Consider the following 27,570-nt stretch of genomic DNA (forward strand, 5'->3'; position numbering starts at 1 on the left):
AAGCACCCAAAAGTCTTGTTGCTTATCTGAACTACAGCTGCATCTGCAAAACTGGGCTAGAAATCTCCAGGGGTATGTTTTTCATAAGATTTCTAATATTTCCCTTTTCCAGTCAGGCTGGAAAGATGAGAGAATCCTGCCTCTGCTCCTTGTCCCAGACAGAGCCAGGAAATGAGAGGTATGTGAAAACGAAAGGGGTGTGTGGAAGAATAACAAAGTCTCTCTTACCAAACCTGAAAAATATTTCATCTTGGATTTCATGAAAGGGATGAGAAAAAGGGTTGATAAATTCTGAATTTATCTGCTCAGGTTCAGCCATGCCGAGGGCTTTGCTAACATGAACAGGCTCAGCACTGCAGGGATGTGCTCGCTTCTCATCAGTGACCTTGCTAAATGTTACAGCTTATACTCTCTCTGGCAGCAGATGCCTTTTCCTGCTAGTTGCAAAATTGTTAGCCACATTTGTAAACATAACGATTATGAGTAGACACTTGGGATTAGGGCTGTCTGAGTGTATTAATACTAGCTGGATGTTACAAATTATCAACATTTTTCATAGAGGCCATTTAACCAACGAAGAGAACAAATTGATCTGTATGAAGAGAATTAGTCTAATATCTTCAGTTTACTTAATGAGGGAACTTCAGGTGTGAGAGGACTTAATTTTCTGTTCAGACATACAACTGATCCTATATATCAGAACTGAATAAACCAACCCTGCTTGATGTAAATTGGCAGCTTGGATTGCTACAATATGTAGAGGGCCTGAAGGATATTATATTTAAATTACAATTCTTCCTTTCTTAGCATCTTAACGGCTAATGCAACGAATGCAACAAATATTTCCCTCTCTTGATTCCATTTCCTCATTTCACATAGCTCACCTGCTGCCTGTTTAGTTTCCTTGTTTGTCTGGACAGTCTACTTAGGAAAGACCATCCTTTTTTCCTGAAAGAAATGAAAGTCCCTTGGTGTCTCTCGTCATGATTCACAGAATGAAGTCTTCATCCTCCTACGTTGATCATCTTTGGTTTCAGCATGCATAGCATTCACCAGCACCTTTGCATATGAAAGACATGCTTATACCATCTGAGTCTAATGAATTTTATTTGATGTAACAGAGGAAAGCAATTAACAGGAGACGGATGGCATAGAAAACTGAGAGAAAAACAGCAAGAGTATTGCCTTTATAAATATTTGAAAAATACGTTTATTCTCCTGACTAAATAAACCCGCTGGCTCATTCAAAGTTTATTTTCTCTCAGGAACCAAAGAGAACTAAAAATTGTTTGTGTTTGTCGGTTGAATGATTGCGCTGGATCCAAAGGTGTGACAAAAAGTAACATTTCCACTCTTAACACCCCTCCCCATCCCAATCAGCAGCCCAGTGTAAAGAAGAAAGTTCACCCTGTGGTATAAATTTTAGGAATAAATGCGCTCTTGCTGGGCGGTTTTGATCATAAGATTTAGCAAAAACGAAATCAGAAGCAAGATATAGACAACATACTGCTACATGCATTTACTTTTAGCAAGAAGCCTATTATTATGCACATGGCAAAACAAATTATAATAAATAGCCAACTATGTCTTTATCCTATACCGTCATTAATCATATGCCTCTGAAGCCACTGAATGCATGCTTAAGGTTTGTAAAGAGAGTCTGCTGCAACTAAGATCAAAAAGACTAATTTGTGATATTGGTGTGAAATCAAAATGACACTGATTAGTAACTGCAGCAGCTGGAGTTAAGTGCGGAGCTGGACTCGGAGAGAGCGGGTTTGTTTGGTATTCCTGCAGGGTGCCAAACGACGGAATGGATTTTTCAGTCCTGTCAAGAGACAGGGGCAGATGCCTCGCTGAAGCTAGAGGTTTTGTCATTAGGAAGCTTTGGGACAGAAAGCTGAGATTAATTGATTTCTGCCCAACCAGAATCAAATTCAGCCATTTGAATCAAGAAACGCAGTTCCACTACACGAGGTTTAGATTTTGGCTTGCTCAGTAAAGCTTGACTTGCTGCTTTTGACAGCATTTTACAATATTTGATTCTCCCTCCAGAGTTCCCAAAATGCTCCTGTCTGGGACCTTTTAGTGTGCATGTAGCATGCTTTAAGGCACTAAACTCTATTGTAATCCCTAGACAGCACAACTGCCCCAAGAACGATACTGTTTGTGCTAAATAATGCTAGGCAGAGTGACCTCTGTGAAAATATGAATGGATTTAACCAAAGCTTAAACAAGAAAATATGGGGAGGAAACTAGGTGAAGCCACTAGGCCTTTTACAATTCACCTCAGGTGAATTGTCAGAGAAGATAGGTGTCTGGCTCCCAGCAAATGCCCCTTTCCAATGTTTTAGGCTTAGTCTCACAGCACCCGTGAGCTGTCACACCTGACAGACTCTATGAGGAGTAGGGCTATTAACAGTAATGATTAGTAGTAAATCTGGCCAGTTAGAGTTTGAAACAGGAATGCGTCCAGTTTCTACCGTTTTCTCTGCGATACAGTATCCTGAAAAAGTTCTGAGTACCTTGCAGAATCTAGTTTTTAACACAGAGTTAAAAACCAGAAGCCAGCTAGAGTGTTGGAGCCAGACCTGAAAGCAGCCCCCAAAGGACTCATGTTCTCCTGTAGAAGGGAAGGTGTCAGGTACAGCACGTAAACCCGTCTGCAAACACCTCCTGCATGCTCTTAGTACCACATGCTGCACAGAGTTGCAAGAATAACATTTGTGGGTCTTGATTTGTAAGCCAAGAGCTCTGCTTCCCAGAAATGCTATGCAATCGCTATGGCAATGAAACAAATAAGATTACTTCACTGGCATGGCTAGGTATATCCATGGCAGATACTGTTAGATTTCTTTCTGTAGTAGCAAGTTAGTCCCCAGCTATTTGTGGCCTTTGGAAGGGGAAAAGGGGAATTAGATTTTATATGGTGTTGTTTTGTATTGTTTTTGTTTTAAGGCCAAAAGAGGCCATTGTAATAATTTAATCTGATCTTCTGCATGACTCAAGCCAAAGAACCCAGCCACTAATAGCGGCATCAAACTCGTAGCTTCTGGTTGGGCTGTGTTTTAGAAAAACATCCAGAAAGAATTATATGTTTTTGGAAATGGCTTAACATCTGGAAGTTGGGAAGACAGCACAGAGGGTATGTATAAAGGGAATATATTAAACTACTCTTCTTTTTTCTTGACTAACTTTGAAATATATTTAGCTATAGATAGGCAAGTGACTGTTTTAGAACAAGCCTAATGCTGCATTTATAAATTAGACAAGACTTTCTGAGAGCCGTGGAGCTAGGGAGGCCTGTCCTCACACAGAGGTGCCTTCTGGGGGAAGTGTGCCTGTGTGGATTCGCTGATGTCTGATGGGGAATGAGCACATGCTGTAAGCCATAGCAGGAACAGCAACAGTGTTGCTCCTCTGCCCAGCTTCTTATCTATCTGTTTATTTATTCCTATTAATACCTAGAGGTATTAAATGTACGTATTTCCTACTAACATTCAACATGTCCAAAACATTTTGGGGGCACGAAGGGCAAGAGGCATATGTACTTGTGTGCAACCACTTTCTCTCCCCTCTCTCTCACATACAGTGTGATGAACAATTGCTAGTGAAGAATTAAATGCTATAGACTTAGTAGCATCAATTCAAAGTGTTCAGTGATGGTTCATGCATATGACCACCATGAACTAGGTTAAAACTGAAGATTTTATTTTTATTTCAGTTTAGGAGGAGAATAGAATTTTCTACCTCATTTTGGAGCTGAAATAGATGACACATTTTCACACTTCTTTCCATGACATAAATGCTAGATTACTCTTACATTAAAAATTACATTAATGATTAAATTAAAAAATTTGTTCACTAAAAATGAGCAAAAATAAAAATCTGAGATTCTGGTGACTCAGGCTGCTGTAGCTTTATGGATAACGCTAAAATAATACATGAGCAGCCAGCAGTCCAGTTCAGAACAGAAAGTAAGAAAGGATCTAGTATCCAATAGATAGTAGTCTCAAAAGTATCTAGTTCTATCTAATGGAAAAAGGCTAGATTTTTCACATTTTATTAAATATTGAAAAATTCAGAGGAGAGACATCAAAGAGTAGCTCCTTAGTTCAGGTAAATCAGCGTATTTGTTGCACTCTTGTCTACAGATTCTGTTTGAAAGCAGCTCACAGGAGCTGATCTCTGCACCTTTCTAGCGGACTTTCTTGTTGAGTCTGATTACAGTTGAACAGCTCTGCATTTTCAAGGGTGTTTTAATCTGTGTGAGCCTCTAAGTAACTCCATAGAGCAGGAAGAAAGTATTTGTGTCAGCTATAATATGTAGCTTTTTAATGGATCAGTCCTTCCCCAGAGAGTTAATGGCATTCTTGCCATTGACTATGTATGAAGCTGGACCCTAAGGCTTTTAGCTGCTGAATTAAAGAAATCACTGCTGATGGTGGGGGAAATGGGTAAGCGTCTTCAACAACTACAGGTGAACAAAATAAAACCATTATCATCCTAACCTTGCAGAGATAGCAGCTCTGAAGTAAGCAGAGTGCAGAAAAAGTGTTTTTTAACTCCTCATCTCGTACAGAAGAAAGAGTACAAATAAGTGTGTGGACCATAAAATGGGATTATGAACAGGGTTAGTAGTCTGTCACGGTTTGGTTATTGGAAGGGAAAAAATATAATGAACTTGCCTTTTTTGGCTTTTGTCATTCGGTTTTAAGTCTCCAGTTACAGGTTGTAAGATTTTGTGGTAAAATGATTTAAAGATTTTTTTTCACAACTTTTAACTCCTAGTGTGAAGGACTAGCATATGCGGAATTGTTGCTGCAGCTATAATCTCCTCCCCTGCTAGGACAAAGGCATTAATTTGTTAGTGCCAGTTCTCTCCTTTGCCACAGTGGTCAGATTGCAGCTTTTCACTTGAATGCATTTAGCGAAACTGGTTATTCTGTTAATATCCTCAGCACAGGTGATGTAAATGCCCTGGACAGTTTAATATATGGATTCATCATTCTGCTGGGCAGCAGCTATTGTCTCCCAGAAATCTTTGGTAGTATAAGCTGGGCATATGTTGAAAGAGGCGTTTACTGACATTATTTCTAATGACTATTTCTAATACAGGGATGGGCAAGCAACCTATTTTCAGCACACTCTGCCCAAGCATCAGCATTAGAGTCCCAGAATATGGCTCTGGATTCCCAAGAATTGATTCTGGCTAGGCTGGTAATCTTCACACATACATAGCTGCAGCCTTGCTTGTGCATCCTAGCCAGTAAACTGAAATATGATCCTCCGTGGTTTCTCCATGAGATTCTGTAGAAGTCAAAAGGCTTTGTTCATTGCAAGTTTGTAGGTTGGAACATCAGAGAACAAAAAGACGTTTCTGAATACCATGCAAATTAAGTCATATAAAAGTGACTAGTAACCAAATGATTCACTGCAAACGGCTTGGTAGTTTTGATGTTTGTCTATTTTTACTTTGGAGCTGAGAGAGGGATTGTTGTAGGAGTCTGAGAGTTGCTCGCATCTGAGGGAGGTTTTGGAGCACATCTGTTCTTCTCAAGTGCGTGACTTAGCACTGAAGTAGCAGATCAGGCATCCCACCTCACAAGAGTTGTTCACATTTCTATTACTGTCTCCTTGTAATTGTGGCCCACCCATTTAACATCTCATTTTTCCCTGTGTTTACAGTAAGAATGATTATTACCAGCTGCAGATTTACCAGGGAGAGGAAGGGAACGATAAAGGGGGGCTCATTTCTGTTTACCATTCCCCTGCCAAACTGCTGGCAACTACTTTCTCCTGCTCCGCACCTCAGAGAAGATAGGGTACAGCATAATGCATAGGATTTTAGAGTCTCTCCTCATTGGCAAACTCCTCCCGCAGCTCCCCCTCCTCCTCTAGTCAAACACCAGTAGCCTCTAGATCTCATTGTAGCTGCTATTTCCTACTCTCCCCTTCCTCTGGTCAGTGCCACTGAAGGTGGTGGCCTGTGACTTTGAGTTGACGTGAGAGGAAAGCTTTTTGAAACTGTAGGTTCCTGCAGGGGGGGAGAGCATCCTGGGGGAAGAAAAATGAGGTTAAGTTCTCCAGTGCTGTGGATCTGGTGATGTTATGTCTTCCTGTGGTATGGCATGTGCATCCAGTATGAATCATTGTGATGGATGAACCTCATCTTCTACATTACAGTGACTGCTGAACATTAGTGTCATGGGCAAGACAGAATTAATGAAAACCCATAATGGGTCTGGATACCAGGACTTATTTAAGAATAAATGAGATTAGAACTTTTACTCTACTTGATTATCTCCCTCCCTCCCTCACTGGCTTCCGCTGTTAGCATAACCTTCACTGGGTCTCAAATTCCCTTCCCAGAAAGGAGATTCCTGCTGGTCCAGGAAGATTGGGAAGAAAATCATGTTCGTTCATGCTTTGCAGCTGCTTGCAGTTACCAGCCTTGGGTACTGCTGGCTAAGGTCTCTGGGCATTCTCTGGCATTTGTCTCCACATAGATCTCTAATCCCCAGGATCAGCCTCCACTTCCAGGATCTTTTCTCCAGCCAGGATCTTCACCTTCCTCTTTCAAGGGTCTCTTCTTTCTGAGACCACTATTTCTCTATAGGAACCCTTCTTTTCAGCCTCTTCTTTCTGAAAGCCCCTGTTTTTCCCTATATAAATAGTCTATGTGCAGAAGCACAGGATGTGGTCAGCCTCCTAGTTGGTGGTTCTGTCTCAGATATCTATTAATTGCAGGATTGGGGACTTGCCACCTCTGTTTAGTCTTCTTGTGTTATCAAAATCTACAACGAGCCTGTTCCTGTTGCAGCTAGCAAGTAGCAGGCTTCTGCTTCAGAGTTAAAAAGTTCAATTTTAGACATTCACCCATCCACATGCACTCACCCAGTTATCTGCTGCCTGTTAGCATTCACAATTTAAGTGTTCTTTTCACCTACAAGAGTCACTCACTTAGTCTTATGTCAAATATTACTGCCTTTCAACTGAAGCAAGAGAAGGTGCAAATAAAGTGAAGATGAGTAGCAGGGAGGGAGCGATCGTAGATCTTTCATTAACATCATCTAGTTTGGCACATGTGCACTGCATAGAACTGTGCAAGGGCAGGCAAGAACTGCAGAGACAGGACCCTCCTCCAGATCATGACTGATGTGTCCTTGATACTGTGTGTATGTTTTAGAAAGATGCGAGTAAAGAATCCAAATAGTTAACTGTTTTCATTTAGTATCTATTATCAAGACTTGGTTTTCTGTTTCTACTTTCCATCCTTTGGATTTGATTCCCCTTTTGTCTCCTTGATGATAGGACCCTCTAACATTAAGAACCTGTTTCCTGTGTCACTTCAGGCTGGCACCTGCAGACTTGTTTGGAAGTTTGTATTTTCAGACTGATCTGCTTTTTTCTTATTTCTGCTGCAGAGAAATGTGTGACATGAGTGAGAATTTTGGTCAGAAAGCTAGTTTATTTCTTTTTCATTCTTGGCAGGGGTGGTGGTTGTTTGTTGGTTTTTTTGTTTTGTTTTGTTGGTGGAAAATGAGCCTGTTACAGAAATGATATCCTTGGTTGCAGGGCTTAGGCCGGTTCTGGCAGCAACTGCAGTAGAGGAAGTAATGCTTCTGAAAAGGAGAAACCCACAGAATGAGTTGCATATAAAACCTTAGTTACTATTGTTGTAAGCCACTGACGTATTTAGTTGCTGAATCTGAAATTAAGTGTAAGTGGCATATTACATGAAGAACAAAGAAGCACACCATTATCTCTTAACTATAATAGTAATTTATAGTCAAACGATAGGCTTTCACACGGTAATGTGGTAAAACACAACTTCATTTCTGGATTAACTTAGCGATAGCTGGTACTGAATTATGTGTCACTGATATGGCTCAGCAATGATCACTTTGTGTAAATACTGATTAAATTTGTTAGACCAAAGGTTACTCTTTTTGTATAGAGTGCTATTTTGCAGTTTTACCACCTCTGATCATGTAATTGGCCAGTCTCACAAAGACTAGCAATAATCTTTCCATCTCTTAGTAAAGCATGTTTTTCTTTTCCCGTTAGTAAGGGCCCCATCCAGAACCCTACTGCCCTGGCTGCTTGTTCTTGCCTTGTGTATTGGGTTTTGTTGTTTCACTTTGGCAAGCTATGAAGATATATGCCTTACTTCCAGCACTTCCGGTGGAAGTATGAAATCCATTAGAAATTCCTTCTGTGAATTCAATGTCAGCGCAGTAATAGAGACCCTACTGGGAAATTCATGGAAATATTCCACTGTGCCCTGTGTTGATGGTATGTGTGTATCTAGGAAAAACAAATTCCCGTCCCTACTCAGCACCTGCTGTACCCAAAGGATAACAGCTTCTTTACAAGTAGTTTGGAGGAATGACTTTCTTTCTTTTTATCAGCTGCTTTTTGAATTCCCTTTCTCTACTCGTAAACTCCCTTCAGAGAGCATGCAGAGCAAATAATTAGAATTGCTGCTTTGTAGCATGTTTCTTGAAGATGCTCTTGGAATTAAGAGGACACATAGTGAATTGTGGCAATTAGTGTATAAAAGAGGCCATAGATATTTCACTGACCAAAATGTAGCTCCAGCATTAACAGAAAATAAACTGAACTTATCTGATTTGGGGCGAAGTCAGAACCAGCCGTTATAACTGCAGAGTGTACCATTTTTAATGCAGGGTGACAGCAATGGCATTGTCTTTAATGGCAACGTGTTCTTGAAAAACTGTGTTTCCTGAGCACTTCAAATACGTGTGCTCTGTAGATCCTTAAGAAGGTAAGAATGGTTGAAATTCAGAACATAAGGTTCCTCAGCTTTGAACAGGACCAGATTGTGAACGAGACTCTCCACTGATTTCAGTGAACCTTGGATTTGTCTTTTCCAGATTGTTTTGACTCAGATTTTATTGTATTCAATAGCATTTTACAGGTAACTTAGAAAATAATCAGAGAGTTCCTGATGCTAGCTTAGTGTGGTAGAGTGCTCCAACCAAAGCTACAGAGATGGTCAAACTGTAAATTTCTTAATCACTTTCAAAGTCAAGACTTTCAGACTGGGAACTTTGTTCACGAGGTCTAGTTATTGCCAGATGTTTTGATCCTCATCCTTTTCTTGCATGGGGGGTGACGCTACACTGAAGGCTAAAATGACAATACAATAGATATGGGGTTTTTTGTATTCCTGACTGTGCAACTGGTTTTGGGTTGACTGAGACAGTGGTCTTATCTATATTGTAGATTTACTTTAATTAGAGCACATATGGCCAAGCATCTGGTTTGAAATTCTAAAGAAGAATGATAGATCTTAGTATTATTGCAAACAAGGTAACAATATCTCTCATCCAAAGAACAGTTCAGTCATTGTTCTGATAGTTATGCTGATGGTATTGGAAATTGTAGCTAGCCTCAGAATAAGCTCTGAAAGCCCTTGATTATCAGTGCACTTCTTTTTCTGCACATGGAGAGATCCAGTACTTTAGCTGTTCAACCTGCCATTGTTAATAACTGTCTTTTGAGTGTGAGAAGGATCAATTATTTATTATGCAGAAAATCCTGGAGGATGTCAAGTGCTGTGGCAAGTTCGTCTGAACTGTGTATAGCAATATGTGTAAAGGGGAATCAAAATTGGATTCTGTTAAATAGGATAACACATTTTTAATATTAGTATGTTCTACATTTATTGAAAAGTTTGGGGAATTGATCAGCATAAAGCCCTCAGTGAAGTACTAAGCCTCTATAACAACAGCAGCTGTTTTATTTGAACAGATTCCCGGGATCCACACTGGGCAGCTTATTTTTGTCCAGTTTACATGGTGTATTACCTGGCAGAAGCAAGTTTTATGGGATTCACACACAGCATTTCCAAGCCCATTTTAAGCTGAAAAGCTGCTTGTCCTGTGATGAAAGTAGTGCTTTGTCAATGACTCTGTAAAGCTTCTCCGGATATTTCTTACTCTCAGCTCGGAGTGCTTGCTTCTAAGTGTCAACAGGCAGCAGCAAAGAGAGTCTGCAAGTGCTAAACTCATTGAATGCTTTATTGATTCAGCAGGGATGGAAGCTCACCAAGTTCTGATAGGGCTCTTCACAGTTAATCTCTGTTTTTTGAACAAATGTTTAGATTATAGAGCACACTCCTTTCTCTCTGTTGCTCATACTAACAAAAGGCTGTGGACCCAACATTCAAGGATATTTGGGTTTGGCATTTTAGTTCAATCTTGATATGAAACAAATTCTAAGCTGCCTCACGCAATCTTTTTCTTAAAGGGATGCTGCCATGAGCCAACAGTAAAGATAGCTTATTATTTAGGATATTACTAGGACTGGTAGTTTGCAGGCTTATCAGTTACTTCATTTTAGTATTTACTTCTGTTGAACATGTGCTTAAATGTTCTTGTATGAAGAAAAAGTAGTCTCAAACTTTTGCTCCTATTTACTTTTGCTTGGACAAATTGCTTCCTTAACTATATCACAGAGCTGCTTCAGTTGAGGAGGGTCACGGAGGATTCACTTTGAAAGCTTCATGAAAATGAGACTTTGGAGGCATTGCCCCCACTGAGGTAAACTTAGCAGTTATGCTGCTTTTGCATGAACAAGCTTTGGTCTAGCAGACCTCTTTCGTGACCACTGGAGAAAGGTAGCTTTGGAGGTGCAGCTCCAGAGGAAGTGATAAACTGAGAGAGTAAGCTGGTCAGCAAAATAAAGTATCATCTTGAACGGTGCTCCGATACCTCAGAGGGAAGTCAGGGTATGAGGAAGGATGGGAGGCAGGAAGAGAGTGGAAGTGGGAAGAGATCCAAAGGATGAGGGGTATAAAGGGGAAGGTGGTACCTTTAGGGAAGTATAGGCTGAAGCATGGTCTTGCTGAAACTGGTAGGCATGTGCACAAAGGACCCTGCATGCAGTTGGGTCTCAGGCTGAGTGGCGCAGACCTATCTCTATCTCCCTAACTCCGAGTAGTTCATCCTAACTCTGAGCAGTTCCTGGACAATGAAAGCCTGGCCTCATCTGATGATAGGCTATTAAGCACTTGTTCCACCTGTGCTTAATGTGCATGTTACCATACAGTCATCTCTTTGTGGAACAACAACTTGACCAGACAGCATGGAATGGCCAGTAACATATAGTTATTAGATTCATCCTTTTTGCCAGGACCGAGTTATTTGTTCCTACTGACAATTCTGTAGATATCTTCCCAAGCGGTGGGTGTCCCAGTAACTTTGTTCAGATGCCCTGTCATTTTGATTAGAAGAAATATTGTTTGACTTTGTAGTGGACTCTGGATCCAAGGCAGTGGTGGGAGCACTCAGACATTAACCGCAGTTATACTTCATTAAGAGTAAAGAAATCAATATTCAGTTTCATGGAGAGAGCTCTCTTTCGGTGCCTTGGTCCCCATTTCTAAAACAGGGATATTAGTAATTTCTGCCTCTCGGGGAAGCTCCAGAATAATGTGCAAGAGGTATCCAGGTACCTCAAGAGAGCGAGCAGCATAATACCATTGACTGAGGGCTAGAGTTAAAGCTGAGAGTAGTCAGAGGCTTTCAATGCTTTTTGACCCTGAGCCTACACACTGTGTATATTAGAATATATAGTATTGTGCTGCACCCAATCTAATCCTTTTCTGGGACAAAAGTAACTGTGAAGATGCTGCAGACCATGTCTGGACAGTATGTAAATACATGATGACTTGGAAAGAAAAGATTGTATTTCTCCTTCCAGGGATTCCTCAGCTGTAAGGGCAGAGAAACAAACTTGATCATATTCAGGCTGGCTACTTAGCTGAAATTATAGAGGAGCTGTGTTAGAAAAGGAAACCTGTCTTCTCCATCATGGTTGGGAAAGAGAGGGGGAGCTCTCTTTGATCAGGGCCGTTCTCAATCACTTGCCAGAGGCGGTGACTAGGACAAAAATATTTGAGAACAACAGGGAAGAGGGGGACTGAGGTGGCCTGAAGGGTGGAACTCCAAATGATGGGATGAAGCAGAGGAAAGAGGAAACTGAAACTGACTGTCAGGAAAGAAACTCCAAAGAGAACTTGTGGAAGTCTGGAAATCCTTCTTGCTTGAGTGATATAATGACAGAGCATGTGACTGCCTGTTCTGTGGAGGCAGGAAATTGGTGTTTGTCAGCAGAGGTGAGTCAGGAATGGTTGATTAGCCCAACAGGGTTTTGTTAGGGTGTGTTTAAAAAGAAATAGCTGTAGGTCTTAAATAGATTCTACTTCTTTCTCCTCAGTTTGCTATTTCAAGAATGCCCTATGCTTCTAGGGTTCATGGGGTATAAAGGTGACTTTAAGTGTCTATTTTACAATCATTTTTGTGTGGGCATTATCAAAGTCATAGAACCATATGGTGCCTGAGGCAGGATCTCTGATTGGGCACTTGCCATTCCCTCCACCCCCATATCCCTCAACCAGTCTTCCATGAATAGGGGAGTAGGTTTGAGGGGAGCAGTGGAGGACAACTCTGCTTTTTCTGGCCTAGGATGCTGCCTTTGTGCTGAGTCTTTCTCCTCCTCTACTGGTGGCTGGGATGGCTACTGGTTCTCCCTCATCCCTGCTCAGCTGGTGTCCTAAAGCATGCTAAAAGCATTGTCCTTGGGATAATGTAAGGTGTATTTACCACACAAGCACAAAAACATGGAGAATTTTCCTTCTTTAGCTTGATTTGAGCTGTTTAAGACATCGGAGAATTGCTGGAGAACATTTGTCTCTCTATTTTTCTCACAATGTTTCTTTAACAAATTGAGCACAACCCTTCTCAACACTTAGTGTCAGGACACACGGGAATAGAAGATACTCTATATCCTCTAGGCTGGAAGGTTAATGTTGAATTAACAAAGTTTGGCTTTGTGTGGACCTACATATAGCAATTACATGCTTCCAGCTCTGCATGATTCCTCTGACTGTTGTAACAGCCACATGTTATAAATAAATAAATAAAGGGCTTAAATTACTGTGAAACTGTTCTTTGATACAGTTACAGACACAGCACTGGATTGGTTTTGTAAAATGCTTCTGTTTTTTCAAACCAGAGCATAGCTGGCTCCCCTGCAATTTCTGTTTCCAAACCTAGTCAAACATGCTGAAAATGCAATGGTACTTTAATCTTCATGAAAATGAGATGTATGGAAAAACATTGCCTGAATTATACTTTGCTTTCTTTTGTAGGGGATGAGGAAAGTTTCTCCTTATATTCTCTCCCTAAACATTTAGAAGTTCCTATATCTGTATATATACACATATATATATGTAATGTGTGTTTATATAAATACATAATATGTGTGTAAAAATGCTATCTAAAACTCTTGAATGCCCTCTATTACTCACAGAAGTGCTCTCTTGTTTCCCTGTCTTTCAGCCATTTATTGCTGAAATATTTTCTCCACACAGCTTGCCTTCTAAATGAGAGTGCATTGGGATCCACTTAGCTGACATATCTGTAGTTATCTCTTTAGACAGTTGTAATTTAGTCCTCAGACACTGGAGGAACGTAATTAAATTGTAGAACTGCAGAGCATTACTGGCCCCATTTCAGGGGAATTCATCACTTCTTAAAAGCTCAAGCAGGGCTGGTCAAATCCACAGCTGGATGGTAAAACCTCCAAGGAACACCCAGGTGTAGAGGTAAGTGGTTTTGATGATTTAACATGTGTCTTCCTACCCTCAGCATTGCTTCAGCTCAGTGCAGTGGAGATGCTGTTTCTTAGTAAACATTAAAGTGAGTTTTTTTTGACGTCGACAGTTGACTATGTGCTTCCAGCTGAAACAGCTTTTGGTTAGCTGAAAGCAAGCCACTGCTAAAGCCCCCAAAGCAAGACAAATAGAAAGAGCAGTATGTCTTTTGTAAGAGGCTGTATCCCTACTGCCTACAAAATGGTAAGGCATTCAGGTCCTTCTGTAATATTAAGGATGCAGAACAGGAAAAACAAAGCCACAGCAGTTATATAGCTACATCAACCACATCAATATCTCAGGATAGTTATTTGCAGCCTGTATTCCAGCCAAATTCCAAGCAGATAGTTCCACTGGGTCTTTGTGAATCATGTATGTGCTTTGCACTGTCTGAATTCACTGCTTAGCTCCTTCTGTTATCCTCATCTACCCTCTAGCATATATCATGCCTCACTGAAACAGCTTCACAAAAGCAAGAGATTTGTATGTATGAGAGAGTGTTTTGATAGCAAAAGATTGATGAGCCTGACTTCTAATTTTGTAGATGTGTGGCAACCCTTCATTTTACTGGATCTGCCACTGTTTCTCAGCTCTCCAGAGAACTTTGCTGGATATCTCATTAGATCTTCTTCTCAGCAGAACTGCTTTCATGCAGTACAAACTGTGGGTTAAAACTAGCCTGTTGCAAGAGTGAGATGCAATAGATTGCTAAGGTGCAGCACGAATTGTGGATCTGAAAAGAAAAAGCCTGCTGAGGTGGCTGCCAAGAGAAAAAGACAGACTGCAGTTTGACCAGTAATCTATGCCTCTCATCTTGATTGCTGGCCCTCTGCTCTTGGGACTAGCACAGAAGGCAGCCTCTATAGCAACTCCTCTATCACCAGGTGAGAGTGCTGCCTCAAGCAGCAGAGCACCAGTGGAAAAGTGGCTCCAAGTATTTTCTGCACCAGCTTATCTTATTCACATGTCTGACTAGACATGACCTCAGTTACCATTTGGAAACTGATGAAATGACAGCTCATATGGCCGCTTGTTGTCATTAAATCCTTCTCAGTCCTTCCACAAATTTTGCAAAGTGAGTCTGATGTAGACATTTTTGCCATTTCCCCATCTCTGTTTCTGTGGCCAAAAAAAATGCTTCTCCTTCTGATGCCTCTTAGTTGCATAAAGTCCAGCTCAGTTTTCCATGTAAACTCGTTCACTTGTGCAGAGGTGTGTTTTACACCTCAATTTGATTTACTTTATCTTCTCTTTGCATATTCTTTTTTTAAAATATCAAGAAGCCATGACAAGCTTAGGTTATGGCCCACTGCCCATTGGAATTATCTCAGGTTATTGTTACTGCTTAATCTAATTTGTGGAGTTCAGAATACATTGACCTCGTTGGCTGCAATTTCAGATAACTGGCTGTAGTTCCCAGCTGTGTGACAAATTCTCTTAGTGACCCCCATATCCTCTTGATCGCTATCTGAAATGTGAATAGTAATAATTCTCTTATCTTTCTCATCAAGCAGGTAACTGGTTCTGTGGTGGTTGCTGTACTCCTAACAAGATGGGAGCCTTACTCTTATAATGTATATTATAATGCAAATTACTCTTATAATGTATATTATAATGCAAATTGTTAACATTCTATGAGGTGGTTAAATGCAGCCAAAAAAATGGGTTGAACTTGTCTACAGTGCCTTTGAAAAAAAACTAATCTGGCTTGACCCCTGGCTATGAAACTCAGACTGACCATATGCAGTCTCACTGAAGACCTCTAACCTACAGAACTTCCCTGCTGGCAGGCACATGGGGACTATGTGCAGACAAGGAAACCTATCCAGGGAAGAGGGAATACAGTCATAAAGTTAGGTGTTTGGGAAGGTGGTAGGAATGGCAACAGAACATATATGTAATGAAAAAATAGGCATTTCTTTGCTCCCTTTGCAAGTACTCCTGGCAGTAGATTATCCAGCTTCTTACCCATCCATTGAGGAACATGTCCCACTAGTAACCATTTATTGTGTGTGTTGCTTCAGCCATTCCTCAAACCTTACTTGTGGCATGCATCAGCAGAGTTTCATCCATTGCAGATTTGTTTGCAGGTTGGGCTTCATTCCCTCTGGATCTGTTTGTATGGCTTGGCCTATAAATTCCCCCATCTCAGTCCTTCCTGTTGAAGTTGTATGTCTGTTTAGAAAGGAGTGCAAGATTCACAGAGAGTACAGGAAGGCTTTCCAACTGTGTCTCCCTTGGTAGAGTGGTAAGGGGGTCAGAGAACACATTGGAGGGGGAAAAAAAAAAGATGAGCGAATAAACCTTAGTAATGTCTGTCAAAGATCTCTTGGAGGTAGCTGTATGTTCTTATGCTGTGAATAAGGTACGGATTTCAGACGCGTACCTGTCTTCAGCATTGCCTATGGGCTACCACCCATGGACTTCGTCACTTGGTATAGAGGGGGGTTTAGACTGCAAAAACCATTAGTTCTGGCTTGGATTTTGTGACACTTTTCAGGAGCCTTATAATAATGTTTGGTGTCTAACTTGAAGGCACCTTTGCAAGACATTATTGATCCTTGGGCTGTAGTTTATTTTGCAGTTGATTATTTTGCTTACAATTTTGCTAATCAAAAATATCCTCTTCATTTTTTTCTTTAAAGATAACCATCTGCCTTATACCTGGTGGGAGATGTGAACTTGGCATAATGTTCACTACTCCGGGCTTTGTCTGTGTCCAGCCTAATAGATGAATGTCACTGGGCTTTTCATTACAAGATGAACCTGCTGCTGGATGCCCCGGGCTTTATCTGCATCAGTAAGAAGAATATTTGGTTTGTAGGGTTTTCATGTGTTAGCCACCTCTCAGTGGGTAATGCCTTGCCACTAGGTGGTAGTGCTGCTCAGACCTAAAGCCTGCTGGTGACAGCCTTGAGCTAGGGGTTTCCCAGAAGAAAAGTTATGAATTTAGAAGTATGTACATTTTGTAGCTATAAACTGGTCTGACAAAGTCAAGTAATGTAATACTGTCTTCTGGTTAGATCGATTTTGGAAATGAGTCCATATACAAACCACTTAGAAAGCTTGCTTGGTAGATGGTAAATTATACACCACAATGCATTTGTATCTCATGCGTTTTTTGATCTGAGTGTACTCTTTTCAACGCAGCACAAACAATACTATGCCTTGGAAAGATGTGAATATATTTATCAGTTTTATGTTTTGAAAACTCTATGAAAATTTGCAGTGATATTTTGAATCTTCAAATTCCATAACTACCAAACATGGTGGAAATGTCTGTGACTTTGTTTTCTCAAGTAACATAACTTGAGACAAATGATACAGAGTATTACTCTGCCCCTCAATTTTATTTTATGACTTGTTCTAAGTTATTAATATATCCAGGAGCTACACTAGAAAGTATTCAAATACTTGTTTAAGCAATTTAAATGAACTATCTTGAAGGGTGATTTTTTCCTGTCTTTTCATTTTCTCCAGTAGATTATTCCACATATTTCAGATTACATAAAATGGGAAAAATCTGCTTCTTTTGAGATGTTTTACTGACTTTAGGTGCATACCAGAGATAGATTGTTCTAATACATTCTGTGCTGCGAACCAGCTCTGAAAGCAGTCAGCAAAAGGGCATGCGAGAATGTGTTTTCTACATTTTTTCTAATTAATCTTGCAAGCGGAGATGACCACTACACTTTATTTAACGTACATTGGACATAGAGGCATCTTCAGGCCTGAGACAGTTTGTCAAGAAGTGTCATTTTTCTTTTTCCCTTTCTGGGTGCTGCTGAAAACATTTGACCGTTCCCTTCTCCATCCACTCTGCATTCAGTCCATCCATGTAGTACTCCATTATCTCTTTTTGCTAATACTATATACGGTGAAACTATATACGGTGAAACTTATTTTTTTAATCCACTCTGATATCCCAGTCTCAGAAGGAAGGGTAACTAGCAATATTTGAATTTATTTGGTCTGCTGACCTCCAATGCATTGCCTTCCTAGTAGAAGTTGCAAGCTGTCTGTTTAGCCACCTTCCTCCTCCCTCCGTGGTTCATTCTCCCCTCTGGTTTCAGCATTGTTTCCCAGCAGGCAGCTGCAGCTCTCCACGAGCAGAAGACAGCCAGGGAGTCCTCTGAGGCAGCTAGCAATGCCACTCTAGCTCCATGCATATCTTTTGCCTATTGCAACTAACGTCCCAAAGGGAAAGCCATTTCAGGTTGTTCCCACAATCTAGAAAAAATGCTGTGTCTTGACCAATTATTTTCTTCAGGGCTAGCCTCCTCTACTCTCTTTCTAAAGCTTTTTTCTTAGAATCAGGAACTGACCTGCTGACCCTAGTGCCTTCATCATGATCCTTTTTTCTCCCTGCAATATTTTGTGCTACTTCAGCAGTGCAAAATAATCTTCAAAGTTGCTCAAAGTGCTAGTGAAGAAAGGGGTTGGTTATGTTAAGAGTATGGAAAATTTCTGACCTGGAGTTTGAACTCTGTTTAGTTTACATGTTTGCTAGCATGTGAATCTAGATATCAGTATAGCTTGAGGTGGATCTTTCTGCAGAATTTAGATCTGAAAAGGATCCAGATTTCAGGCATGTTCAGACCTAGTGTTTTAGGTCAGCGCATGGGAGATGCATGTTCCAGCTGTGAAATTTGGAACTTCGTATTCCAGTTTTTTTCCGCAGTTTTGAACCTCTCTCTAAGAATAATAAAATGTGAGTGAAGGGATATACTAGAACAGAAATCATAATCTGATCTCTGTATTCAACTGTTTCTTTAGGTACCTTACTAGCAGGTACGCTCTCCATACATAATCCTTATGTTGATGGGAAGCTGCAACTTGCACCAATCCGCTAAAACATGCATTGTCTACTAATGTGTTTCTAGCCAAATTTAGCATGTTCAGCACTCTGGTCCTCACCAGAGTTACATGAGGGAGAATGATGTCTCCAGAGAATCTGTACATCATTGTATCAATCTTATTCTGAAATTCAGAAGGGAGAGGTGACTGATTATGTCAGCATCTTTTCCAAGTCATAATTCTTCCAGCTGTCTCCTTTAAAAAATATTCAAGACAAGGATGTAAATTCTACTTCATCATTTATCAAAGCATTGTCCATGCTATTCCACTATTTTAAAAGATGCAACCATAGTAAAACTAGTCATGAAAAAAGTTATGGGAAAAACCTCTAAGTTCATAAAGATCATTTCTGGGTATTTTAAATTCAGAAAAATCTACAGTTTTTCTAACAGTATTTTAAAAAAGATTTATCTAGAAATATATCTGGCAAAAAAGACTTCTCAGAGATATGGACAAAGTTTGAAATTCTAAACATTTGTCACTCTCACATTCTCTTTTGCCTAGTTGTTATCTCTGCTGAGTTGCTCTGATCAATAACTCTAACCTGTCATTAAACACATTTTGCATATGAATCTCAAATAAGGGCATATGTCATCTGTCCTATATACAAATTAAAAACAGGCTCAGAGAGCTGAAGTGACTTTAGCAAAGTCACATAATAGGAAACAGAATCCAAGTTTTCTGACTGTAGAGTGTCCAGAATTTGTACACTATAATATGTTGCTTTTCCCCCCCCCCCCCAGGTTAGTAACCCTTGATCAGCGGTCTAAGCACTTCACTATATCTTCACATTTATATTAGAAGAGATATATGATAAGGGAAAGTGACAATGGATACAATGTCTATGATATATTTTAGTTTCATGTAGGATTTGATGGGTTAAGAAGAGAATACGTGACCTTGAAGAGGAAGAGAGAGGGACTATGTTTATCTTTCCTTTATTTTCTAGCAGAATTTTCAAGGCCACGTGTTCCACAGAGATCTGCCAGGGTAACTACAACGCGGACACATCTACCTTCACCTCCAGTGACCTAGCTCTGTGGTTGAGAAGCATGGCAGCAGACTACACTGTCTCCTATTGTGGTCTCTTCATCCTAACAATCTGGATCTACTTGAGCAGTCTCTTTTCAGTATGTAATTGTGCAGTCTCAGCTTCTAGGGTAAATTTGCCTGGATTTTATCACAATGGAGAGCGTAAGTTTCCAATATATAGCAAAAGATGTCAGAGGAAAGGGCTGAGGTGTACTTAAAACAAGCAAGCCAGCTCCACTAATAAATTAAGGCTCAGGGGTCCTTATGAGGTCAATGGGTATTAGTGTCTTTTCTCTTCAAATGAGAAATCGGAGCTCGATGCCAATGTAGACAGGAGCCCAAAGCAGAATCCTGAGCTTTCCATGTCTAGATACATTTCTTAACATTTCTTTGTGCATTTAGAGGAACTTGAAAAGAGGTCCATTCATTCCCTTCTTCTGAGAAAATGTCCCTCTGAACCATCACTGGAGTAGATCGTTTTATGCACCTAATCTGAAAAAAGAGCCATTAGTCATTTAAAAATAAAAATAAACAGCTACCACTATTCTCGCTATTATGGTTTTACAGACTGATGAACTTATGGATTCAATTCAACATAACTTCCAGCACTGCCAACTAGAACAAAGAAATGGCAGCAATTCTTGGGTTTATTTTCTGTTCTCTGTGTGCAGTATTGTGTCTGGGATAAGATTTTTCTTAGGACAATCATCCACCCAGGACAGGAAAAGAACATTGGAGCAACTGTGATCTCAGTTAAAAAGCTACAAAGTTTAGTTTCAATCTGCTATATTTAAAAATTCACTTGGCTTGCCCTCCTCCCATCACCAGTTAAATATTTTTTTCCAAAATATGAAGGAATTTTGTTTGAATATGAAATCATCTTTAGCATGATAGAAGATGATCTTTGCAGGATGGGTAACTGACTTCATATGGACAAGGAGCAATTGTTAGAGGAGTAGAAGCAATGCTAGTGACAGCAGACAATAAGCCTTACATGCTTTAGGCTTTTCTATTTGCCAGAAACAGCCAACATTGGAAGTTTCTGCAGACCTTTCTGAGACCTTTCTTTTTCTGCAGACCTTTCTGAGATAAAATTCTCATTATTGTAACTGAGAATAAGGAAATGCCCTGCCCTAATGCAATGACACCAATAGGTACATGCTGTCACCATAGGAAGATGAAAAGGGAAGAAATCAGGGAGATTTTCTTTTAGAATTTTTTCTGCATAGAGGCGAAAATTTGAGGTATGCCAAGTATTACTGTTCTAATCCTGTCTGGTGTTAGCAATTTGCTCAGCACTGGACAGAATATATGGAAGAAAAAGCAAATCTCTCAGCTGCAAAGAACTTGATTTAAATAACATGCTTTGAACTCTTCTTGTGAATATCTTGGAAAGAATGGTTGTTGACTTGGCAAAGATGAAGGTGATTTTTCTGATTAAGTTGGAAGGGAGAAGATGCGTACAGAGAAGGATAGGGAAAGAAAATAAACAGGCCTTAAATGGTGTCATTTGGAGTTGGAGGAGTCCAAGACAGGTTACTGGACCCAAGAAGGAGGCAGAATTTGGGGGGAAAAAGGCTCAGCATGAATTGTCAAAGTCAGTGCTGACAACTTTGTTGTTATCCCTAATGGAATGTTTATAAATTAATTTTAAAAAGGGATGTGACTGGTCTGAAGGAGTGGCTGAATAAGTGATTTTTAGTTCCTGTTTTACTGAGTCTGGAAGTCAGCGGAAAGTATGACCAAACAATAGGGTTTAGACTAAAAAATGGAAATGACTTCAGTTCAGACCTGTCTTTAGGTGTCTGAACAGGGAGGAACAAGTGGGAGATTTGTAAGAAAAAGCCTTGGTGGATCTGAAACAGCCAAAAAGACAAGATCTAACTGTAGTGTTGTCAATGTTCATCAAATTTTTTAATTGTGGAAATTAATAAAAATAGTAATTGCTTTTGAATAAGCATCTTGATGTAGGTTAATCATTCTGGCAGGAACAGTACCCTCATATCTCTCAATTTATTTACTCTGGAGGAAAGGATCATTGTTTTGTGACAGGAGCAGCTTCTTGATATGTATGTCTGTGTGTCTATATATGTATATATACTTTAGTCCCAGGGTCATCAGAGGGTCTTTAGATTGCCACGATCTTTCCCTTATCAGGTTATACAGGCACATATTTACAACTTCTCACAGAATTACAGAATAATGTAGGTTGGAAGGGACCCTGGGTGTTACCTAGTCTACTCCCCCAAGCGGAGCAGGGCCAGCTGAGATCACACTGCAGAATAGGGTGCACCTTTTCCTTGTTTGGGCTATAAGCTGTGCTTTCTTTAAAGAATGCATTGAGCATGCAAAAGAACAACCAGGTGAAAATGTTTTTGTCAGCTAGTACTTGTGCATCTGTATGCAGTGCCATCACTTTGCTCAGAGAGTCGGTATGATGTACAGAAGCCAAGATTTATTTTCAAGATATTAAATGAGATGTCTTTGTGAACTGAATCACAACATATTAGTGTGTTCTGTAAATGTTCAGTCATTGTCGTATCTGTACAGTAGTCTAATCCAAGCTTTAAAAAAAAGCTTGAGATTGTCTAAACAATCACCTTGGAGATTTTGTTGTGTGATTTCATGCATGCTTAGATCACTTCTCTCTCTCTCTCTTTCTGCAGCCACAAGAACTAACAAGAACTAAAACCTGCGACAATGAAAGATTATTCTTTACAGTTTTTCATTCCAGGACATGAGACCTTAAGAAAACACCTATGTCATGGGACTGACGATGAAACATAGGAAGCTCATAAGAACTGTAGTGACAGCTTTTGCAAATCATTGCCTATCCACTGGTAGAATAAGGCAGCAGTACAGTTTAAGACTGTTGAGCAATTAGATATGTTTGGTCACTACTGGTCTGATATGGATTAACTGCGAGTTTAGATGAGATGATCGATGTTCATTTTTAATCTTACTGCCTACTATCTCCAAGTTGTGGCGTTTGGACTCTCATTATGCCAAGAGTTGTATGCATATTCGTATGATATGCCACAGAAATGTAACAGAAAAAGGATTGGGGGTAAGGAAACTCTTATTCCATGCATCTAGTTATGAAACAGAAGTGTACGGGTAAAGATTCAGATCCCAAAGTTCCTGAAAATATACATAGAACAATTTTTATTAACTTCATCGAGTCATGAATTAAGTCTTAACTAATTTGTTCAAGATCAAAAGGGGGAAGTCTGAGGTAGTCTGAAAACTGAATTTGTTATTCTTCGTCCAGGTCTTTAAAGTGGTGACCTGCTGTGTTCTCTAGTCCTGGTCCTGTCTTGCTGTATATCTTTGTATACAGAAGGAAAAATTAATTCAGGAAATACCTCTCAACAGATTGATTCAGGGTTTCAAATGATCCATTCACCAGTCTTTGGAAGTTTCTCATAACTTTCCCTGTATACTACTAAAGTTTGCCATTGGGTGCCCATTCACTTCACGTAATTATAAGCATCTTACTTCATTTTTGGAACTTCATAGCCACAATAGTTGCTTGTTGAAAGCACCATCTTTTGTGCTTTTTGTGCTTCAAAGTTCAGATTGGGTCACTGAAGCAACTGGACCAAATCCATAAAGAACTATGTGTGAAAAGTGCATAGCCTTTCTGCCTTCAAGCTGAAACTCATTCTGTGGCTGTAAATCAAGTGCAGATGGTAGATTAAGAAACATCATCTGTAGTTGGAGATGCTGGTCAGCCAAGTGGAGTGGCCAAGAACATGTCTCATCGAGCCATATGAAAGCACTGTGGTGATGCAGATCTGACACGTGCAAACCTCACTGAGGTGGTGTCCCAGAAGGCATTTGCATTTGAAACTTTTCTTTGAGTGGGGTACAATGACAAGTTTCCTGAAATCTCTTTCAGGAGGCTCAGAGAGCCTCAACATGCTTTTTCACTTCTTCCTCAGTGACTAGTGACGTGGGGTGTTCAGGCTGGGCTGTATTAACAAGGCAGCATCATGTAATCTGAGAACGGTAATGAAGTTAGTTACTAACCTTCCTTGACAGATTCCCAAGCAAGGGCAAAGCAGGACATAGCCCTAAGCATCTCTATAACATTTAAATAGGAATCAGGCATTCAAACCTGTGAATGGATGAAAATGAGCTCTGGACAATATAGACATTATTTTCTGACTTGGGATCTCAGCCAGACAGGCAGAAGGAACAACGCATTGAACTCACAGCACATGGCGTGTTTCCATCTGAAATATACTGACTACTTTGGGGATGGGTGTACTGAATTACACACCACTTCTTCCTCCTGGTGACTGTGGAGGATACCATGAGCTGTCAGTGCATTATGCTAGATCAGACCTCTCTATTTCATTTAGCCTTCCTTCAAGTTAAGCTCAATCAAGTTCAAAAATCTTCTCAGCTTCCTTTACCTTAAAGCAATCCTTTCAGGATATTAAGAAAAAAACAAACAAACAAAAACAAACAAACAAAAAAAAAAAACCCAGAAGCCAGATCTCTGAATTCTCAGGCTCCTAAACCATAAAACTAATCTTAAAATTTTGAAAACTACTTATCATGATATTTTTCTTATTATTCATCCTTAAATATGGTAAATGGACTAGACCAGCAGTTACTAACTTCAGACTACAGTGATCTGTGGGGTCATGATATGCTCTGTGCAGCAATAGTGGCTAACTTCAACTTGACTTAATAAAGGTTTATGGGAGTACAGGAGAACTTCTGGGAATAAGAGTGGCTGACTGATCAAAAATGTAGGACAAGCTCATTGAACAACCCTGTTTCCCATCTAGTTGTTTTTCCTTTGTGGTAGTAGCATTGCACTGTAGCATTAAAAGCTAAACTAGTATATTTAGCTGAAAATAAATATATTTCATACCAAAATATATACTAAGTTTTGCAGAGCATTTGAGACAGAATCTCAGCTGATCTTAATTAGCATAGTCTGATGGACCCATGTCGGCTTACAACGCTGAGGATGTGCTCTCAATTTTCATGGTAAATCTATTTCCAAGGCATCTGGCAAAGTCCTAGTCACTGTGGCTTTGCAGCAAGAGAGTTAACAAGGTAGTGATGCTTGGGAAAAGTTTTTTTTATCATCTACCCATGAGGATACAAATGTGGAGCATATGAAGCTTAGGATATAAGGCCACGTTGAAGCCTACCCATTGATTTTACTAGGTTGATCAGGGCCTCAGTGACCTTTCTGAGTGACAAGCTGGAAGTATGGAATGTAGTCTTTAGAGGAAAGTGCAGACAAGACCAGGAGCTAATGGGGAGGAGTCGTGAGGAAGAGGTCCCTAGGTAACTAGGGACTAGGTGAGTGGGGAGGAAAAAGGAATAGAGGCCTGACTAGAGGACAGAAGCTCTAGAATGAGCCATTTCCGAGGGCCAGAGGCACAGGCTGTGTCTACCAAAACAAAAGCAAGAGACCTGGCTGAATACTGAATATTTATGTTTCTTGGCAGCGTTGTGTATATGTAGAGTACCTCCCACAGACACCATGGTTTGTGGCTGCTTAGCAGAAGAGAACTATAGAGCACACTGAGCTCTGTATGAGTTCCTGAAAAGGTTAGAAAGACTATCCCACAGATATTTTCTTTCCAATATGTGTATGTGTAATAGCTGTCTTAAGCAGTTATTTAGGCATTTACACTGAGCTTATCACTTTAATATCTCAGCTAAAGCTTGGTGGGGATTGTTTTTTGTAAATGTTCCCATTAAAACCAGAAATGTTCCCGACTCAACAGTCATTAACTTTTTGCATCAAAGATCTTCAGAAGATTTTTCCCTGGAAAGGATAGCCTAGAATTTGATGGTGAAGACTTTGGGCCAGCACATGGGAGAAGCAGGGCATAACACCTTACTTACCACACTGCAGATATGTTCAGTAACTTCAGGTTTTCTGGCAGCAACCACCTCTAAAAGCCCAAGAAATGCTCAAGGGCTGTAGAGGTAAATTAAACACCATGATCTTTCAGTCTCTGGCTTTTTCTTCTACTGACATCAGTCTGCAAAAACTGGAGTAGTGGTAGTTTTTAGTGATAAAACTCCCTGAAACTGAGCTGGTAACTAACTGTTTCCGAACAATTATAAACCTAGCCCAGAAGTGAAGATCTGATGGCCTGCTACCAAAATATACATACATACATACATGTATCTCTTGCTTTCTCCCTGCAGTAACAATTATTTCAAAAGAATCTGAGATTAAACCTCAAGTAACTCAGCACTACGTATAAATGTCAGAGTCCTTTAGAATGTTAATTAGCTTCTTTGCTAGGACCTATGAATATCTCTCTCTTCCTCCTGTTCTCCCTCTCTAAAATAATTTTCTGTTTCTGATGTCATTCCTGATAATCTTTCCTATATGCTTATTAACTTTGAATGTCTTGACTGCACACTAGGGAAATATTGTCCTTCGGTGAAAGTCCCTACAGGAAGTTGCAGGCGTTTTGCATTTATTGTGGTTATTTCAAATATTGGAAAACAGAGAGAAGAAGCAAAAGGCAACTCATGGGTCTTTTTAAAGAAACTTAATACTTGTAGAACTTATCCAACATTCTTTTGCTCTTTTCAGTTCATGCAGTCATCTCTTTTGTTTACGGACCAGTGCTAAATACATTCTGGCATAATAAAACTATGTACATTTAATATTGCTAATAACACTTACTGCTTTGGCATTGAATTCTACTCTGAAGAGGGGAAATATGCTCTATTTTCAGAGTGCAAAAGTTAAATGATTTGGATTCAAGTAGATATAAGCTTCCATCCCAGATTTGCACTGAATCTTTGAGTTGAACCCTTACATGAATGTGATTGAGATTATATCTTTCCTTATGAGATGTATGAATTTTGGATTCCAAGGGGAAATGTTCAGTGTTCTAGTAAAGAATTTTGTGTGGAACTGCAGAGCTGTTTGACTGACTTCCTGTCTTCCCCTCCCTCTAAAGGTGGTCTCTTTAACTTCAGGTCAAAAGCATAAATTTGGACTTATCTGTGGAGCAACTGATAATACACAAAGTTCTGCACAGACAAATCCAAAGAACAAAAAGAATCTCGTCTGGCCCTTTTTAAATATTTTTTTTTCTACAAGCTGAATAGAACTGAAAGCTTCCAATGAATTCTCTGGATATTTGAAAGCAGAAATCAGTGACTCAGAAAATATGTTCTATTGCTGGTATTTCACAAGCCACTATTAAGATTTTGGACAACTGATTTGTCTTTTCTGTGCCCAGTCTCCTCCTTTATTGAAAAGAAAAAAAATAAAGTTGGAAAGATGATTCTAGTGTTTTCTCAGTGGTTATTACGATATCTTTCTCACTATTCTATGGCTGCCCTTTGGAATTCAGGAATGCATACTGTGAGAGTTTTTTTCTGATTTTCTTGGACTTCAGATTTGGTCAAAAATTATGCAGATCTCACTTGCAAAATTGTTAAGTGGCACAAAATCAAGCGAATGAAATGAAATCTGCCTGTAAATGTTGATATAGCATGCCAGATCTGTGTGTATGAGAAAGATCATATTACCCTACAGTGATAAATCCTCTCAGTGACATGAACCTCTTACTGACTTCGGTGTTTACTTGTTTAGTTCAAGTTTTAAAGGTTTGTGCTTTTTGATCTGACAATGCTGAGATCTTATTGTCCCATGTAAGTTCAGTGGGGAATGTTTTAGTGGCACTGATTTTTGAAGATTTACACAACTAACAGATGAATCTGAGAGCTTTTGGCGCCAATATATATCTTGCATTACCTAATATATTCATTTATCATGTTTCAATTGTTAAGCTTTCAGGGAAGATTATGGTGTTGAATTCCTGAGAAAAAATCTAATATTCTTACACTTGCAGCTAATTCTGTTGAACATGAATCAAAAAGAATATAGCTGGGATAACACTGGGTTAAGTTATTTAGAGATGGTTGTTTTTCGTAGCGTTAAAAACTAACCGCCAAATACCAAACAATCCAGAAACTGTATTAAAAGC

General features: G+C 39.8%; 1 long non-coding RNA gene across 1 annotated transcript; it reads left to right on the forward strand.

The window, feature by feature from the left end:
* LOC135328942 (uncharacterized) lies at positions 1 to 26,809 on the forward strand. Its single transcript, XR_010390081.1, has 4 exons — positions 1 to 178; positions 16,333 to 16,487; positions 19,494 to 19,738; positions 22,243 to 26,809. It is a non-coding gene; the product is annotated as an uncharacterized LOC135328942 (long non-coding RNA).
* The last annotated feature ends 761 nt before the right edge of the window (positions 26,810 to 27,570 follow it).

Source organism: Dromaius novaehollandiae, chromosome 1, assembly GCF_036370855.1.
Source record: "Dromaius novaehollandiae isolate bDroNov1 chromosome 1, bDroNov1.hap1, whole genome shotgun sequence".
NCBI classification, from domain to species: Eukaryota; Metazoa; Chordata; class Aves; order Casuariiformes; family Dromaiidae; genus Dromaius; species Dromaius novaehollandiae.